The sequence below is a fragment of the Nelumbo lutea genome, chromosome 3, assembly GCF_056320005.1.
Source record: "Nelumbo lutea isolate HS-2025 chromosome 3, American lotus-T2T, whole genome shotgun sequence".
NCBI lineage: Eukaryota > Viridiplantae > Streptophyta > Magnoliopsida > Proteales > Nelumbonaceae > Nelumbo > Nelumbo lutea.
Window position 1 is genome coordinate 48,070,767 of NC_142686.1, and position 15,092 is coordinate 48,085,858.

General features: G+C 40.6%; 1 non-coding gene and 1 pseudogene across 2 annotated transcripts; one reads left to right on the forward strand and one right to left on the reverse strand.

Moving 5' to 3' along the window:
• Positions 1-216: 216 nt before the first annotated feature.
• Positions 217-2,387, reverse strand: LOC148864785 (amidophosphoribosyltransferase, chloroplastic pseudogene; annotated as a pseudogene). The gene has a single exon (XR_016108911.1). The product of XR_016108911.1 is annotated as an amidophosphoribosyltransferase, chloroplastic pseudogene (transcript).
• A 717-nt stretch (positions 2,388-3,104) lies between these two features.
• Positions 3,105-3,178, forward strand: TRNAI-AAU (transfer RNA isoleucine (anticodon AAU)). The gene has a single exon. It is a non-coding gene; the product is annotated as a tRNA-Ile (tRNA).
• Positions 3,179-15,092: the final 11,914 nt, after the last annotated feature.

The window sequence follows — 15,092 nt, forward strand, 5'->3', positions numbered from 1 at the left end:
GACCCCATCGAGCGTCACACGAGGCCTCATCGATTAACCCCGTGACATTGCGGCATTACAAAAACATATGCAAACCGGATGACTTCTATTTGTCATTTACTACCCTTATTATTTTCAAGACCATAAAGAATAGGTAAATCTCAGTTTCAAACAGTGACAAAACCCAATGAATCAGAACTCAAAAATGTTAGAAAGTAAACGCTGAAAGCTATAGAGGGGAGAAATTCCATTATTAACTTCATAGCTTACTATAATAATCCATCAATAAAGGTATCTAAATGAAAAGTAGAAGCAGAAAAATACCACCTCCTAGTTTCAGATTCTGTAACCTAAAATTGGCTAACAGACGCATAAATATGTCATATATCTGACTGATACTCCGGCTCACACACAGACAGGAGCCTAGCTAAATACTTCATCCAACACATAGTCGTCCATACCATGAATTGGGAGAGTTGCAGACAACTACCTTGATGCATTAACCTTCCCCATTGCAACATCTCTGGATGCTTGGACCCATTCCTCATCTATACAATTTAAGCTCCCATTCACCCCATCATCCACAAAATCCCCCACCCTCTTCACCTTAACATCCTTGGGTGGAACAGGGTAATACCCAGAGAAACAAGCATAGCAGTAGTTGGGAGCACAAGCTCCAAGAAACCTCATCAAGCTCTCCAGTGGAAGGAATGCAAGAGAATCAGAACCAATAAAATTGTTGACTTCCTCTACTGTCATCCTATTTGAGATCAACTCCTCTGAGCTGGGAGTGTCCACGCCATAATAACAAGACCCTATAATCGGTGGGCTTGCAATCCTCATGTGAACCTCCTTTGCTCCAGCCTCCTTGAGCAACCTAACAATCTTTGAAGACGTTGTCCCCCTGACAATGGAGTCATCCACAACCACAACCCTCTTCCCCTCCAACACCGCCCGGACGGGCGAAAGCTTGAGCTTCACTCCGAAGTCTCTGATCTTCTGGGAAGGTTCGATGAATGTCCTCCCAACATAGTGTGACCTTATCAGTCCCTGCTGGAATGGAACTCCAGACTTGGCAGCATATCCAAGCGCAGCAACCACCCCGGAATCCGGGACAGCTATCACAACGTCGCAGTCCACCGGAGCTTCAGTAGCCAGTATCTCCCCAAATGCATGCCGGGATTCGTAAACCGACCGGCCGAAGACCACTGAATTGGGTAAAGAGAAGTAAATATGCTCGAAAATGCAGTTCTTTGGTTGGGGGTGGGGCAATAAACAAAACGACTGAATCCCATCTTTGTCAACCACCAACACTTCCCCAGGATTCACCTCCCGCTCATAAGTCGCTTCAATCAGGTCAAGCGCGCAGGTCTCGGAGGCAAATACAACAGCTCCATTGCTCCTCCGCCCCATGACCAAAGGACGAAAACCAAATGGGTCACGCACTGCAACAAGCTTGTCTTCCGTCAGGAAAACCATGGAATGCGCCCCCTCCAGCTTCTCACAAGCCTCAATTATCCTGAGAAAGAAAGGCTGGGCTTTTGATTTCGCAATCAAATGGAGGACGACCTCTGTATCTGAGCTAGTGTTGAAGATGGAACCCTTGTCTTCGAGCATGGTCCGGAGAGAGCGATAATTCACCAAATTGCCATTGTGGGCAACCCCAACAGACCCAAACCGATAACCGGCCACAAACGGCTGAACATTCTTAAGCATGGAAGAGCCGGCAGTAGAATACCGGACATGCCCGATTGCAGATTCACCGGGAAGGTGATCGAGCTTGTTTTCATCAAAGACGTCGGAAACGAGGCCGACACCTGTAAAAAGATGCAGAATCTTGTTGTTAACGGAGACGATGCCGGCGCCTTCTTGGCCTCGGTGCTGCAAGGCATGAAGAGCGAGGTAGCAGAGTCTGGAGGCTTCAGGGTCGCCATAGATACCCACAACCCCGCATTCCTCTCTGGGCTTCTCATCACAACTGATGTAAAACTCATCTGGGTCTTTTGCAGAGGAGACTATGTCTGAGATTGGGATTTTGGAGAGGAGCTTGGAAGGGTTTTTATGGGTGTGGGAGAGGAAACGAGAAGAGGAGGGTTTCGAGGAAAAGAAGGGTTTTTGTAGGGTTTTAGGAGGGAGGGAGAGGGGCTTTTGAGATAGGCATGGAGAGAAAAGACAAGTCTTTTCAATAGAAGACGAGAAAAAAGAGAGATTGGTAGCAGCCATGGACCAAAGAGGGAGATAGAAGAGCGAGGGATGGAGAGGGTGAAAGACAAGATGCTTTCGAAGCTCCTTGGTGCTTTATCAGGGGCTCTGGGGTTGTGAGGGAGAGACTTCTGTGAGTCTGTGGGTGTGAAATACATCAAAATTAATCTTTTGAACTTGAAACTTCGAAGACGGCGCTTAAGCTTTATGCAAATAAAAGATGCAGAGAAAAATCAAATAAAAAAGCAGGCCTGGATTTTGGCCTTTTGGGCCGGTCCACAGGATCTCAACCGTCTAAATATGCCAGGACTTTTTGTTTATTAGTATTGAATTAAAGAATTGAATCAGGCTTTAGGGTAAAGTAAGTTGGTGAATATGTTTTGTAATATAACAATGTTTCGGAAAGCGGATGGTTATGAAAAGAATTAAAGAATGATGAAAAATAGAAAAAATAAAAAAAAGGAAAGAAAATTGACAGGATAATGGGCCTTTCGTCATGGAGCCCTTAGTTTTTTCGGGATGCAAATGGAGCCCTTAAACCTAAATGTTAGAGGACAAAGGCAAATCAGAAGTGTGTGAAATTGGGAATTCTTGCAAATACGGTGGTGTGGGGTGGGGGTCATTCTGGCATTCACCTTTGGGCTCCATTTGTTTGATTTTTGAAATAAAATCCCACTAAATCTTCTTGAGTATTATTTTTAATAGGAATCTCATGGCTTGCACCCACCTCTAGGCCCCATATGTGGGCCCCGCTTGATAAAAAAAAAAAGCAAGTTCAAATAAGCAAGTATTTGTGGGACCCATTAAAAGATAAAACCAAATTATTTATACATTTATGCATTTGTTAACTGATATTTTTCACTATTTTATTTATGTTGATAATATTTTCTAATAAATATGATGAATGGGGGAACATGCGTGAAGGCCTATTAGCTCAGTTGGTTAGAGCGTTGTGCTAATAACGCGAGGGTCGCAGGTTCGAAACCTGCATGGGCCGTACTTTTAAATCAGCCGAAATGAATTAGTTTTAACCCAATTTTGTACCGATTTTGTTTTGTTATGGTTAGGATTAGGGCTGATCATTTCAGCCCGGCCCGGAAATTTCAGGCGTGGGCCTGGGTTTTCTGTTCTGACCTGGGCCCATAATAGGTTTGCATATTTTAGGGCCGGGTTTGGGCTTAATACTTTAAGCTCGGCCTGACCCACAAATATACAAATTTATACATTTTGTATATAATGTATACAATTTATTTTACATTATATTATATATTTTATATATAAATATTATAACATGATATCTATATTTTATATTATATCTAATATTTTATATTGTATAATATATAAAATAAAAGTTTATATGCATATTATATCATTTAATATAAAATATTATAGATATATAATATTTTATATATAAAAGACATTAGTCCAGAATCAGGCCTGGCCAGGCCCAAACCCATATAGACCTGGGCTAGGGCCTATATTACAAGCCTGAAACCCCAAGCTGGGCCTAAGTTATAGCCCATATCATAAGTACAAAGCCCGGCCCGACCTATGATCACTCTTAATTAGCTAATTGACTATTGTTTAGCTAATTGACTAAATATGTCTTTACTGTTTCATTATTATTTAACACTAGCCCTATTGTTTTTTTATAATTGACTAGCCGCTAACATCCATCAAAATCCTTATACACATTCACGTGACATATCATTTTTTTAAAATCCAATTTAACCACCCCCTCCACCTCCACCCCCTCCCCTCTCTCTCTCTCTCTTTATCTATCTATCTATCTATTTATATTTATCTTTCTGATGTATTTCTATCAGCAGTAGTCGACAGAGAAGTCTGATGTATATTCATTTGGGGTTGTTCTCTTTGAAGTCTTATGTGTAAGGCCTGGCTTTTCTATTTTATTCTTTGAATAAGTTGATCGGAAAGCAAAGTGAAAATCTGGTTGTTCTCTTTGTATAGTCAATGATCTTTGTCGTTTCAATAGTTGGTGATTATCAACAATCCGTGACGATCAATAGTCGGTGACAAGTAGGAGTAAAGAATCGGTGACAAACATGAAAATCTGATCGTGGAACGCAAAAGCAGATGATGGGGTTTCAATAATCGGTGACTATCAACGACCGTTGCCTGCTGCTTTGCTTCTGATTCCGACCTCTACGGTTCCGGCGGCTCCCCTATGGCACCAAGGAAGAGAACGAGAGGGAGAGAGAAGATGGGAAAGGTTGTAACTTGGTTCCCTTATAGCATCCAACCTCTGTGTCTGCGGTTCTGGCGGTTCCGATGGTTCCTTTTTTCGACCTTTGCGGTTCTGGCGGTTCCGATGGTTCCTTTTTTCGACCTTTGCAGTTCCAGCGGTTTCCTTATGTCACCAAGGAAGATAATGAGAGGGAGAGGGAAGAACCTGGTTTTCTGAGCAACTCGGAGAACCAGCAATTGAAACTCAGTGCGCTTTTTTATCTCTTCCGTAACTTCAACCTGCTTTCCTGAGCAATTCGGAGAATCGGCAACAGAAACCTAGTGTGTCTCTTATCTCCTCCGAACTCCACCCTGCTTTTCTAAGCAACCTAAAGAACCGGTCTACCTTCAATAATAGAGCGTCTATAACTGCTTGGCCGTCTAGCAGTACATCTCCTTCAAAAAAACCAGAGTCAAGCAAGGTCGATCATTAAGTCAAACCCAGACCTTGTTATGCTAAAAGAAGTTTGTAGAGAAGAAGACAGTGAAGCGGGGGTTATCCCTGCCGCTGATTAAGGACCGAGCTAGTTTGGTTTGCCGCTATTAAAGAAGAAGAAGAAGGGAGAGGGAGAGTGACAAAGAGTAAAATTGAGTTTTAAAACAAAAATTTCCACCTGTATACGAGTTTTGACGGAATATTAACCAATATTGAAAGTAAGGGTAGAAATACACAATAATCAAACAATAGAGGTATACTTATTCAATTAGTTTAAAAATGTTCTCAATAATGCCAGGCCAATTTCCTTTGAAGTTTAAACAGAGTGGCATATCCCATAGAGTATTGTTGCATCTCCGAAATGTTTCCATTGTGCGGCTAGAACATTCTTTGACGTTGGTGTGAGGAGTGATTCACTTTGAACTGGTTTAAGCCAATCACCTTTCTCCAAGGAAATATACACCATATTTGCATTTACATATTTCAATATTATTTGGGCATCATATTTTTTTTTATTATTATTATGAATAGAAGGGGCTACAAGACGGGGGATAGCACGTTTCCAAAAGTCAGTTAAACAATTAAAAGTTAAATTCTAGAGTAAATTAGATAAATCTAAAGAAATGGATTTAGAGTTACTTGCAAGAGTTTCATGAGTCAAGACATCTGCAGTTTGGTTTGCCTCGCGATATATGTGACAGTAGGATACTCACTTCTCAAACCTCTCCAAAATCTCCAAACTTCTTGAAACGATATTCTTTAGTGTCTACAGTAGTTGGATGGTCTGTTGCAGGCATGAGATGACTAGCTTCAAGTTTCCTTCAATGATGATTGGGGAATCTTTGAAACTTAGAGTCAGGTTATGCGCTTCCCATGCTTCCCAAGCCTCAGCAACTTTGATGCTAGTACTCAAGTTTGTGTGCCTTAATGTATAAAATGTTACCCAAGTGATCTTTAACAATGCTTAACACTGAACAATTACCTCTCATGCACGGGGCATCAAAATTTAGCTTGATACATTCAGCCTTTGGGCTTTTTCAATAAGATTGGTCTTCACGACTTAACGTGATTGTCATATGGGCTACTAATATTGCTGTTCCAATACTTTATAAATAGAAAAAAGGGAACTTTCAAGAATTACGGGAGGAGGGATGGAGGTGTTATGGAAAATCTTTAGGCTCCGTTTGGTTTGTGGGATGAGGATGAAATTTTCTCTTTTTCTCTTATTTGGTTTGAGAGAAAAAGAGGGATGGGATGGGGAAGATGTGGGATGGCAGATCCCAAAATCATAGAATTGGGGTTGCACCAAAACAGTGTGACCCTGGTGGAAAAACTGGTAAATCACTATTACCACTTACCATCACAATGAATAAAGGAGGGAAGGCCAAGAAAAGCGAACCAACGACAACGAACAGGAAGAAGAGAAACAGTGTGACTCCGTCTTTCTCCCTTTCTCCCTTTCTCAGCAACGACAACAGATGGTAGTCCGTCTTTGTCCCTAGGTTTGTCTTCCTCTTCTCTCTTCTCCCTCGTCTTCTCTCCCTCCGTCTTCTCTCTTCTTCCACTTCGAACTATGACAAGCTCAATGGGAGTCGCCTCTATGCGTGAAGTTCCTAGCGAAGCTCCTGGCGAGAGTCGTCTCTGTTCGTGAAATTCTTGGCGAAGTTCCTGGCGAATTGTCTTCATCGTCGGCGAAGCTCCTGGCGAGAGTCGCCTCTATTCGTGAAGTTCTTGGCGAATTGTCTTCATCGTCGGCGAAGCTCCTGGCGAGAGTCACCTCTGTTCTTGAAGTTCCTGAAGCCATGCCTCTGTTCATGAAGTTCCTAAAGTTGTGCATCTGTTCGTGAAGTTCCTGAGGGAAGGACGAACGACCTCAGGAGGACGAACGAAAGAGGAAGGTGAACAATACTTTCCCATCTCATCCCATTCCAATAAAACCAAACACAGAAAAGTTCAATTTTTATACTTTCCCATCTCATCCCATTCCAAAAAAACCAAACACAGAAAAGTTCAATTTTTATACTTTCCCTTCTCATCCCATTCCAATAAAACCAAACACAGAAAAGTTCAATTTTTATACTTTCCCATCTCATCCCATCCTCTATCTTTTCCCATCCCACCCAAATCTTCTCACAAACCAAACGGAGCCTTAGGTTTCTATTTTTCCTGATCAATCACAAGAAGAAAGTAATTTTTTCAAACCTCCTTAATAGAGGTACATTTTGCCATATAGGCAGTTTTGACTGAGAACCTTCCATTTGAATTGAGCCTCCACATCATCCTATCTTTCCTAGTGATAGAAGGGATTAAAATTGATTTTATCATGAGCCAAACCTGATTAAGTAAAGATTTTGTTTTCTCTTCAACATCCCCTTTCATGATCTATTACTTCAAAGACCAACATATTGTGATTTTTTATCCTATTCTAAGTCGGTATTCTAGTCAACCGACTTGGACAATGGGGATTCATTGGCCATCTATCATCCCAAAACCTGATGGTCTTGTCATTGCCCATTGTCCAACCTATTACCTTTTCAAGGAGATCCCTAGATAATAGGATGCCTTTTCCAGTCCACGAAATCCTTTTCTTAACTTTTGTGCTCCATAAGTTCTCTCTATTAATGTATTTATCTCTCATTATTTTCACCCATAAATTATTCTCTTCATTAAGAATTTTCTAGTCAAATTTAGCTAAAATAGTCTTATTGATCCAATGTAAATTGTTTAGTTCCATGCCACCCCACTTTTTAAGGGTACAAGCTTTTTTCCAAATAATAAAATGGACCGGTTTCTTACCATACATATTAGTCCATAGGAATCTCTTTAGCAAAACTTGCCAAAATCTCTTTGATTTTGATGGTGGTTTTTGAAAAAATGAGGCAATCATCCTCAAATCATAATATACAAAAAAGGGGCCACCCCTAGAGATTTTACAACCAATGGGGTTGCCAAGCTCCTCCAATTCTCTAGTCATTTTCCTGGTGATAGCTTTAGCACAAAAAAAAAACAAAAACAAAAACAAAAAAACAAAACAAAAAATATAGGGGAGAGAGGGTCCCCTGTCTAATACCTCTAAAAGGCTTGAACTCTACAGACGGGTATCCATTGATTAAAAGTGAAATCAAATCATTTTAGAATTTAAATTCATGCAAGTGTTATTTTAGTTGCGCTTGTTGAATGATCTCGGTCATAACTTAAAAGGCTAACCAGAAATTTGATAACATTTTTTTATTCAATAAAAAGGTGTTATTTATATTAAAAGCCCTCAAAACCCAAAAATAATAAAAAATCTCAGTATTATTTGAAAAAGTAGAAAAGGAACAAAGAAAACATATTATATATATATATATATATATATATATATATATTAAATAAAATATGTTTTTTTATTATATAAATATATATTATCAAGTTAAGCTTAGGCTCAGACCAGATTATTTTTGAGAAAGCTCAGGCCCGACCCGAAAAAAGTTGACCCTGGTGTTTTAGGCTCGAGCTCGAGCCCACATGCCTAAAATCATGTCCAAGCCCGACTTAGAATGGGTCAGGCCAACTCGTCGAGCTACCCAGACCATGAATAGGTCTACCTGAGATTATGCTCATAGCACTCCCTTGTGAATTCTAAATGAAACATGAAAAGATCAGTGATAAAGACTAGAGTTCAATCCTATGCATTTATTTAATAAAAACACCCAACAAATAAAAGTGATATTTTTGCCATTGGCTTATTTTGCAATTATGAACAAATAAATGTGAGCTTTGTGTCTTTTCCAAAGGGAAAATTCCTGATCAATACCTTGTACTTTGGCATGAGTGACAATTTAGTCCCCGAACTTTAAAATGTGACAATCTAGTACTTGCCATTAAGCAGTCGTTAAGTGGCATATAAAAGTCACAAATGCCCTTCAAGTGTCATCTAGTTTTTTTTATCAACCATCTGCTAAAATCAAAGTTGATCGTCAAATTTGTCATCCCTATGACAACACTTTTGTCTCTCTCAAGCTCATGGTCATGGTTATGCCTGCCACCATTTTCTCCGAAGCTAAACGCATGAACCGGGATCTCAAGGAGGGCGAATTATGTCGACAACATTTTTCTTTCTCTAGGCGAGAAAGCAATATGCTAACTCACAATCTAGCAGAAAAAGGGCTATCGGAGTTAGGTGTCTATACTGAAGCGATACCCCTTTGGCTAGCAAATTGGGTGGATTTTCCACCTCCTTTATAATTTCACTTTGTTTATAAAATTTATCTTTCCTACCAAAAAAAAAAATTCTCTATTGCTGCAAAGACATCTGAATAGGTGAAAGAATTAAAGTTGTCTGGTCATAAATTGCAATGCAACTGATAAGCACCCAAAAAATTTTCTTCTTGGTTGATTTTAATTTTCAAAATTTCACGATGGTCCAAATGTTTAGAAATTCCCTTGTGTGTTTTTACCTTGAATCAAGTAAAGGTTGAAGGTTGTATTCTTGTCCGCAATGTGGATGTTGAGTTTTATTTTGAAACTTTGAAGAATTATGGAAGACAAAATTAGGGGTTTCAATGGTATTCGAAAATTCAATTTCGAATTTGAGATTCAACATAATCGAATTAAATTCAGATAATTCGAATCTTTATTTGGTTGAATTCATATATGACCTGATTCGATTCGATAAATATCCAAATTCGATCGATTATTTAGTTCTTATATATAATATATAAAATACTTAAATATTTTATATAATTTATATTAAATTATATGAATAATTTATATATTTATAAAATATAAATAAATAAAATATTTATATATATATATATATGTTAATTACCTAAAATAATTAATTGGTCAAATTAGAATCGAATATTCGAATATTTAATCAAATTCGAATTCGAATATTAATTTCTAGTATCCATCGGATATCAGATTTTCTAATCAGATTCGGAATCAATAATTACCTTATTCGATCCATTTACACCCCTAGGCAAAACCGACCACAAAAGGGTAACATTGGGTTTTAAAAATATTCTATACATCATGTGGTGTCAAATGTAAATTGGTTGTGATGGAATGCTAACAATAGGGGAGGATTTAGTCAATTGGCAAAAAATTTGGGGGTGCTTTAAGACAATCTCTAAGCTGCATGGGTAAAGTTAGTCAATTTCCTAAAACTTAGGGATACATTAAAGCTGTGTTTGATTTGAAGAAAAAATAGGGGAAGGAAGGGAAGGAAACCTTTATAAAACTTTTATAGGTTTCCCTACCTTTCCCTACCTTTTCCTTCAAACCAAACATAGTATAAGAGATTTGCCCTAAAATGTAAATATATAACATGCAGTCTACATTTACGATTCGTGAAGGTGTGTCCTCATCGATGTCCCACAAGTGATTAAGATTTTAGCTTTAAAGTAGGGCATTGAGTTCGTTCATGATCTAGGGTTGTTACTTGCCTTTAGTTTGGTTTGAAGGAGATGCACAGGATACAATTCACTTCCTATTGGACCACTCTTTGGAGGTCCCAAGGTGAACACATTATGTCATCGCAGATTGGAGGCTTATGCTTGATTTTCATCTTGTTATGATCACCTCCTTCATTCCTACTATAGGCTCAGTTTAGAAGGAGTAATTATGTACATTACAAATATAAACAAAATAACAAAACACAAGGTTTTGCACTCTACATATTTGCATTTATATCCCATCCAAACTTAGCCATATGGACAATTGTGCGGCCCGTATTGTTGCTAAGGCTCAGTTTGGAAGGAGTACAAATACAAATATGTTAAGTACGAAACCTTGCATTTTGTATTATTTTGTAAATATTTGCATTGTGTATGATGAGGGTGGATTTGACCCTCCAATGACATCATGGAACAGCTGGATGACACACAGGCACCACTTAAGCGATGACTTGGAGTCTCAGATCGCGGTTCGCCTTCGCCCCAACCAGGCAACCTACCTTTGCTGCTGACCTGGGGGCCTCCTCCACAAATCTGAGCGGCTTGTAGCACCTCGTCCAGGGCCGACCTATGGCACCTTGTCAATATAGTCAAAGTGACCTTGAGGAGGAGCAACCTCCCTTGAGGGCTTGCTAACTTGATTGAGGTCCAGTGGAGACCTGCGAGATTTGCTCACCAACCATCAACATGCATATCACAACACTCCCAGGTTTCTCAAAACTAGGCTCCCATACCGAATGTTCCGGAGGATACCGAACAAGGCGTGAAGACTGGTCTACGTGCATGGCTACCTCCGAGGACATCGGGCTAGTTAGGCACGTCTTCCCAGAGACCTCGAACACGATGCATGAAGACCATGCCAAACAATGCCTATATAAGGGCATCTACCTCACTGACACAAGGTACGCATGATTAAGTGCATTCTAGCTCTCAAGATTACTGATTTCTAGCTTGCAATTCATCATTAAGTACTAACTTAAGCATCAGAGCGACCTCGTCGGGTTAGTCACCCTGGGTTCTCTGATCCTTTCCCTTGCACCGATGTCCGAGCCAGCTGGGCACCAATGTCCGAGCCAACTGAGCATTGATATCCGAGCTACCATCCAGCTAGGAGAACCCAGATCGCGTTCCTTCAATTGACGTCGTCTGTGGGAAATGCAACAAAAAGCTAAGTTCTCACCTTCTAGTTTGCTAAGTTCCCACCTTCTGATTTTCACCTTTATCAACTCAATGGCATTTTTGAGCAATACCAATATCGACAATGAAGTATTAGTTACTAGGGGCAAGAGCATCTGTGATGAACCCTGAGAACCCCTCTATGATAATCATGCAAGTTTAGTGTCCCTAGCATTTCCGGGAGTAGCAACCGTGCCAAACCCATTACTCCCATTACCCAAGACAAACACATCACTACCTCATGTGAATGTCCCTCTCCCCAAGGTAGAGTCATCAGCAATTCCCACCAAGATTGAAGCATGACAATTCTATGAGCTGAAGTATGAATTTCCAAATGTAGACATGGGAATAGTTTAGTGCACTCATGCCACCGTAGAATAATCAACAACAGAATGACCTTAACAACCAATAGTCCGACGATAGGCACTTCAGAGTTAGGTTTCCCTCATAGGTCGAGCCATTCATGGTCTCCCCTATAGGTTGAACCTTTCATGGCTATCGTAGGAGTTAGCGGCCTATGGACTATGCGAACACCCTTGTGGGTCGTGCCTTTCAAGGCTCCCGTGCAAGTTGGTGACCTACAATTAGTAGAGTTGCCCTTGCAGGTCGATCTCCATGTGGCTTCTCATAGGAGTAGACGACCAGCGCCTCTGAGGGCTGATACAATGCAACCGCGGTGTCACCCTATCATCCGACGTCGAGAATAATGTACGTATCAATGAATCTCACAAGCATAACAAAACTGAACAACCAGCCCAAGCGAGCCTTAGCGATCTGGCCCAAACTACCTCCAGCTCGAACAGTGAAGCCTCACTACTGATCGAGCTCTTCATGACTCCCATGTGAGTTGGAAGCGATCTGAATGTGGTACTGGCCTCATAGGTCGAGCCCTTTGTGGTTCTCGTGGGAGTAGGCGACCCATGGACAACAGAATCGTCCCCTCAAGGTGAGCCTCCCATGACTCCAGTAGGAGTGGGCAGCTAACGGTTTCAGGAGCAGGTGGTAGATGTACGCCATGATCTCTCAAGCACCTACCTGAGAAGCCAATCTCAAGTGACGACATAGAAGCAGCCACATTTAAAGCTACTATAGAACGACTATCCGCTCTGGTGGCCTAATTAAATCACTTTCTAAGGGAAATCCATATCGCTTTTTAGTGAGGGCCCCATCAAGCTGACCTCGAAGTACGATGGCAGCAGGAACACCGACCTCAGAAGGTCGGCCCCCGTTTATCTATCTCGGCAGTATTGCCATCACTATGCTTAAATCGACCTCAAAGGACATCGACATCTCATCGCCAATCTGAAAAAAAAAAGAGAGAAGAGAAAAAGAGAGAGAGAGAGAGAGAGAGAGAGAGAGAAGAAACGAAGGAAGGGAAGACTAGTTCACTTTCAAAACCATGGCAGATATGCAAAATGGTTGATCTCTTCACAATCGAGCTTCACCTCGGTTTTAGGCTCCTCATTGACCTCGCTGGCTACTCTTTCGAGAATTGGCTCGACGAACATTGTGTCGAAGTCTACGTAAGTGGAGCGACCTAACAAGATAGTCGCACAGATGGAACCCCCTCTTGAGGGCGGTATGACGAATTTTGCTCTTGAGGTACTTAGTTGGATTGTAGAACCCCTTGATGGTTGCATCCCTAATAAGGTAGATGTCCTCGAGCGGATGAATTCACTCTCGTGCCTCGATAATCAAGACGGTGAGGTCCTGCATAAGGCTGCTTTCAAACACTAGGGCCCTTCTGACCTGAGGAGCAAATCGGACTGGTGCATACGACTACGAGCTTATGAAATCAGTCACTCTAGGCCAAAAGGAACAATCTACTCCCTTCACCGAGTTGCCCTCAGCTCGGGAGTGGGGGGCAATTGATGAGGGTGGATTTAGGCCTCCAATGACATCATGACACATGGCATCATGGAACAACTGGATGACACACAGACACCACCTAAGCGACGATTTGGAGTCCCAGATCGCGATTAACTTCGCCCCGACCTGGCAACCTGCCTTTGCCGCCGACTTGGGGATTGTCCACAACTCTAAGCGGCTTTTAGCACCTCGTCCAGTGCCGACATGTGGCACCTCATTAGTACAGTCGAAGTGACCTTGATGAGGAGCGACCTCCCTTGAGGGCTTGCCGACCTAATTGAGGTCCAAGTGGCGACCTACGAGACGTGCTCACCAACCAATTCGGCATGCATATCCTGACACTCCTGAGTTTCTCGGAAATTGGTCCACGTAACGAATGTTCTTGAGAAAATCGAACAAGACACGAAGACTGGTCTACGTGCATGGCTACCTTCGAGGACATTGGGCTGGTTAGGCACGTCTTCCCAGAGACCTCGGACACGATGCGTGAAGCCCACGCCAAACAACGCCTATATAAGGGCATCTACCTCAGTGACACAAGGTAGGCATGATTAAGTGCATTCTAGCTCTCAAGATTACTGATTTCTAGCTCACAATTCATCACTAAGTAATAACTTAAGCATCGAAGTGACCTCGTCGGGTTAACCACCCTGGGTTCTCTGATACTTTCCCTTGCAATTCGATTGACCAACTAAGCATCGACGTCCAAGCTGCCTTCTAGCTAGGAGCACCCAGATAGCGTTCCATCAATGTATATTTGTATTTGTACAGTTGTACTCTAAATATTTGCATTTTGTATTATTTTGTACAGCTGTACTCTTTTCAAAGTGTATTATTTTGTACAATTGTACTCTTTTCAAAATGTATTATTTTGTACATATTTGTATTTGTATTTGTACTCTTTCCATATTTGTATTTGTATTGTTGCTAAGTCTCAATTTGGAAATAGTACAAATACAAATATGTACAATGCAAAACAGTATATAATACTAGGTTTTGTACTTTACATATTTGTATTTGTACTTTACATGCCTCGGCTCAATTTGGAAAGAGTACAAATACAAATATTTACTGTGCAAATACGTAAAAAAAAAAAAAACAAGACAAACTACAAGGATTCACACCCTACATATTTGTATTTATACTCCTTTCAAACTTAGCCTAAGCATTTTGCATAGGCCGTACATGTATTGGGTGTCTGGTTTCTGATTTTTATTGCTTGTGTTCATCAATGATTTATTGAATGAATTGACTACTATCTTTCTCAAAAAAAAAAAAAAAGGAAAAAAAGTGTATTCTTATTAAGAATCCAATATTGGATTTTAAGGAGTCCAGAGTAGGGGCTGTTTTAACTTTTTACAATAATAACATACCATGCCAGTCATCAAGTGTATAAGCCCTACAATCACTCAACCTCTCATCACTTCGCATGCATGTAAAGTTAATGGACTAATTTTGGGTTGGATCCGTCCAAAATCTAAATCAAAATCAATTTGAATGGATTGAATGAACCAATTAAACATATTGAAATGGACCAGTCCAGACTTAATGATCCAAAAATATTTATTGGATTGGATTGGGCCTGGTCCATCTGTAATGGTTTTATATTGGATTAGGTCAAATTGAACAAATATCCAGTCCCTTGATAAAAGATAAGAACACAAGTGTTACTGGACCAATATTGGGTTAGAACCAATCTAAATTAAAACCAATTTGAACAGATGAACAGTCTAGACATTGAATTA